This window comes from Lactuca serriola, chromosome 8 (assembly GCF_051521515.1).
Source record: "Lactuca serriola cultivar US96UC23 chromosome 8, Lser_US96UC23_V15, whole genome shotgun sequence".
Lineage (NCBI taxonomy): Eukaryota > Viridiplantae > Streptophyta > Magnoliopsida > Asterales > Asteraceae > Lactuca > Lactuca serriola.
Window position 1 is genome coordinate 162036240 of NC_136415.1, and position 5518 is coordinate 162041757.

The following is a 5518-nucleotide window of genomic DNA, read 5'->3' on the forward strand; positions in this document are numbered from 1 at the left end:
AAAGCTCTTTTCTCGGGACTTCGGGAGCTAGGGGGTTTACCTAGACTTTAGGGGGGGGGGGGTTTGGGGCTTTAGAGAGAGAAACTAGAGAGAGAAAGAAGGGTTTGAAGGTGTGAGGAAGTGAGGGAACCCGACACCTCTATTTATAGGGGTGCTGACTGATGGACTTGCCGAGTAGGAGGACCTACTCGCCGAGTTGGGCATGTGGCAGCCTTCTGGTGGTGCCACGTGTCCAATTCTGGTGGTGCCACGTCACCCCCTATCGCGTATCAGCCTTCAAACTTAGAAAAATCATAACTCTCGCATACGAGCTCCGTTTTCGACATTCTTTTTTTCAACGTGTAGGTAAAATCAAGATCTACAACTTTCATTTAGACTCCATCGGCTAATTCTCGACCGATATCAAATTTAACAGTAGGAGGCATTTAGACTGTTAAATGACCGTGAAGAATTCGTAACTCCTTCATACAGACTCCGTTTTCATCTATCTTTTTACCATAGAGTTCCTATTAATGAGATCTTCAACTCTCATTTAGGTCGCATAAGCCAAAAACCGCTCAAACTAAAAATCAAGTTTCGGGCCGTGCACTGCTAAGCCAAATCTTAGAAATTCATAACTTTTTCATACAAAGTCAGATTTGGGCGGTTTTTTTTTTTTATTTTTTTTTATTTTTTTTTTTTATGTTTTCTCGGTTTAACATATACTACAACTTTCGTTTAGATTGCTAAGGCTAAAAGTCGCTCCATCATAAATTTACTATTTACGCTTCCCGGTGTCGTGCTGGTTTTGCCGTAAAACTTCGACGGACCATAACTTCTTCGTTAATACTCGGATTTCGGCGTTCTTTATATGTACATAAACCTTGAGAAAAATTCTACAAATTAGTTAAGACTATTTATTCTAAATAATCTTTTGTCGAAAAGTCGTTTTCGACCCCTATTATCTCTAAATTGACTAGCCCAGATCTGCGGGCGTTACAATTGTCTCCCCCTTAGGATGATTACGTCCCGAAATCATCAACGCAACAGGGCAGTATAATGACTCCATACATTATCTCTTCATCCTAGGTAATAATCGTAACTTCCTTGTGAATGAGTATCAAACTCTTAGACTCCTTGACTGCAGGCGGTGCTCGATCTTGCACTTGCTCCCTATCTCACGTTAGACTCCAAATTATGACCTTCAAGTCACAATCTCGATCCTCACTGGATACGTGTGACAACCCGAAATTTCCATTCTGTACAAACTATATCACTTCAATAGAAGTTATAGCAGTCACAGTTAATTTCCAGACTTTTTCGCGTAAGTTTGAGTAATTCAGGGCTTACACTTCAAGAAATATCAGGAGAGTGGGTGCACTAGGGTTTTGTGCAACACTGTTATTCCAACCCTCTATTATATTAGAGATCATTTCAGGAATAAAAATATTTTCTGCCAAAAATATCTCAGGACTATAAATAGAATTCTGAACCAAATTCATTCATTATTCACATTTCCAACTAGAGAAAAGCCATTTTCTCTCTCACGGATCTTCGGGTTTTTATCCCAAATCGTGAGTACCTCTTTCTAGTAGTGTTAGAAAGCTTTATATGTAGTTATAACATGATTTAGAAGGCTAAATCACTAGATTTAGGAGTTTACTCCCCAAGGTGTTCTTGGGCGGTAAACTCCCGAAACAAAGCCGGGACCGACCCTTGTGTTATGCTACTGCCTTAGACTCATTTATGAGTGTGTTAGGGACATGAAATCAATAAAAATCCACCCAAGTTTGGGAGTTTACGGCCCAAGAGTTTCTTAGGCCGTAAACTCCAAATTCAAGCTCCAAATGGTGCTTTTAAGGCACCTAAAGCATTGGACATTTACTAGGAATTGTTCCCACTTAATTGAAGGACAAAAACACATCAAAATCACCTCTTGAAGTGAGTTTATGGCCCTGGTAATGCTCCTAGGCCGTAAACACCAAACAAGGGCACCAAAGTGTGCCTAGGGTCCTCATTAGCTTTAAACAAATGATTAGAACCTATCCTTCATATGCAAGAGACTTGAAAACAACAAAAGCACCATTCCAAGGGAGTTTACGGCCGTAAACTCCAAAGGAAATGGCCTTGGGGCCGTAAACTCCTCTAGGGAGTGTTTCTAGGCCATAAACCCTTCCAAGGACTTAACCACCAAGTTGGAATAATTCTAGGAATCATTTGGGACTTCAAAACACACAATACCCCCATGGTTGGGAGTTTACAGCCGTAAAATCAAGAGTTTACAACCGTAAACTCCATGTGTGTTAGTATATGAGGAGTAAACTCATATATGGGGTACTTTGGAACCCTAAACACAAGTACCTTGTCCCACAATAGCTTAGATGCAATCCTTAGGGCTTAAAACACTTATATAAAGTGTTTATTATGTCTAGGATGTCTTAGCTTTATCAATTAGTAACTTAAGACTAATTGAGTGCATATATGTGTAATTATATGTTCATTAGGATCGTAGTGTGTGTACAAGTCCTCGCTTGACACCTAGCAATCCTATACCGTTCAGTTCATCCCAATCACCATCTACAGGTGAGTTCATACCCCTTAATCAATGTTTTAAATGATTTTAAATGCTTTAATGGGGGGGGGGGGGGAATACAAGTAGAAAACAATATGTTATTAAATCAATCTTATGTATTTTATAACTATGTTTTCACTCAGTAGATTTCACATATTTCAAAAGGTGACACATGAAGTGGTTTTCTATCTTAAAATACCTTGATAACAAAAGTATTAGTTTTGAAATGTTTATTAGAATGACATCAAGTCATTCTTAATTATTGTTTAAAACTCCTAGATATCTTGCAAAACCATTATTTTACCTTCTTGAATCAAACTATACTTATGCGCATATGTTCATTTATATGTTAGAGATTATAGTTTTCATCCTTCGTTCAGTTTCCCACACCCTGGTGTATCAAGGGTGCATAAATCTACTTGAACAACCACTTACTTTCCAGTTAATTATCATATGGATAGTTAGAAGAAACAAAACATCATTCCTATTACAAGGAATCACACAAGAGTCAGTTCATTCATGAGTCTATACAGTACCTTACATGATACATGAGTACACTTACTTAGGATTACATGATACATGAATATGTTTACATATACTTACCTGTTACATGAACACACTTACGTGAATACCATACAGGAACACTTCTACATAGGTGCATTATCCTGTATTTACTTACCTGGATACTTGTACTTAGAACTACAAGGATGATTTATTAGTACTTACTTTGTAAATTATCTTTCCTATCCCGGTTCAATGGGATATCTCGGCGGGACTTACCATTCCGAACCCCACTGATTAGCACCAGTGGTCGATGAATGTCTACGGATGTCTAAGGTTGTTACTTAGTTAGTAATCAGTGACGGGACCAACCATCCCTCTGTCCAACTGTTGCAACAGTGGATGAGATGTGAATCTTCGGAGGATCATTAGGTTAACGATCTGTATTAAGAGATCGATATCGGGACTAACCCTCCCTCCACCCTGATGCCGCTACAGAGGATGAGGGGACACTCTTCGGATGTCCATAGGGTATACCTTTCGCTTCGGCGATGTCGTGTTAATCCTGGTCACCCAGGGATAACACTTACGTGATTATATTTTCCTACTTTACTTTATTTTGTGATATATTCACATAAACGATGAGTTAGACTAAGCACTTTTAGTACTAGTCAATAGAAAGGAAAAACTATCATTTCACTAACAAAACATTTGGGTCTTGGTAGAAGACTACATTGTCATAAACAAAACATTCAGGTCTTGGTAGAAGACTACATTGTCATAAACAAAACATTCGGGTCTTGGTAGAAGACTACATCTCAAACTGATAGAAAATAACGGATTTTCTAGGGTTTTCATACATACATCAACATTTTCATTTAAAGGTTTACATGGCCTTCATAACAGATTTTCATAAGCAAGACAATGACACTTAATTACTTATGAATTCACCAGCTTTAAAGCTGATACTCTCTTTCAAAATAACTTGTGTTCTCAGGTCAACAGTAGACAGGTACGATGGCCAGGTTTTTAGAAGACGGAGCAGACAAGTCTCGTCTTTTATTTTGATTGTATATTTTTGGTGTCTTACTACAATGAAAGAACACACATGTATTAAAACTTTACTTATAATGCAATGGATGATGTTGTTGCTTGTTTATTATATTACACTGTTGTGATACTGTACATGACGTCCTCCACCCCTGAATGTTTCCGCCGTTCGTGGTTTTGGGGTGTGACAGATTGGTATCAGAGCATTGTTGATAGTGAATATAGTATATGAGCCCATAAAAGATATACTAACTATAAATACATTGGGATTAAAACACTCTGTCTAAGAGTTATACGTTTAAATAATAAAATATTTAACAAAGTATAGGTGCCTGCATTCATACTAAAATCAGTGTCACAATGACAAGAACAAAAGTATTACGATTGTTGAATATCACAAGTAAGCCTTGGGATATATGGTTAGTCTTGGGAATGGCATAGCCTGATCAACTATGCTGGTCCGAGGAGTGATTAGCATATGCCCAAGAATGGTTGTGATATGGCAACAAGTCTAAAAACTTACCAACACAACCATAAAGAAATACCATAGGGGTATTTGGTCTTACTATAATTATCTTAGTTAGTTCGTCTATTTTAGCTATTTCTTATATCCTTTTTCTCGCGTAGATTAAAATGGCTGGATTTCACCATGGCGATCCGTACTTCCCAAACCAAGGCAATGCTGGTTGGCTAGAGGCAGAACCAGAAGATGATCACCCAATCCCTTTGGATGATCACCATGCTGAGGGTTTTTCCGATAGTTCTGACTCGGAGCCAGAAGTCAACAACCTACCCCCAAATGCTCAAAACCCAAACCTGAACCCCCGTCCCGCATTTCAAGGACCCACACCTCTGTGGGCCACTGACTTGATTACATGGAGTCATGAACAAGGTCAGCCCATTCCCTACAATGGAGACCGAAGTTTCTACAACCTCATTGAAGGAGGTTCTGCTGATAGAGTCCTACCCATCATGGTGTGTAGGATTTCTCGGAACACGATAATGGCTCAGGCGACTATCAATCAAGTCTTGGAAGTTGACGCCAACTCTGGTGTTAACACTGTCCACATTCGCCAACTAGAGTCTGCTCATGAAAGGACTTTGGTCCGCAATGCAAATCTGCAGAGGGAACTTGCTGAAACCCGAGCTGAAGTTAGAGAACTTCGAGCTCAGCAAGCAAGGTCGGACAGGCGTATAAGGGACATTGAACGTCTACTGTCAGGATCGAGGACTCATGCAAGCAGCTCTCGTCGCCGATAGAATCTCGTCAACTCATCTTTTGGATATAACCTAGTCTATGTAAAACTTTGGTCTAATTTCATGTCTTTATAAGTCTTAGACCTGTTAGGTCTTGATCTAATCTTAGTTCTGTCAAAATTTTCCATCTTGGTTGATGTAAGGCCTACTTCTAGGCCA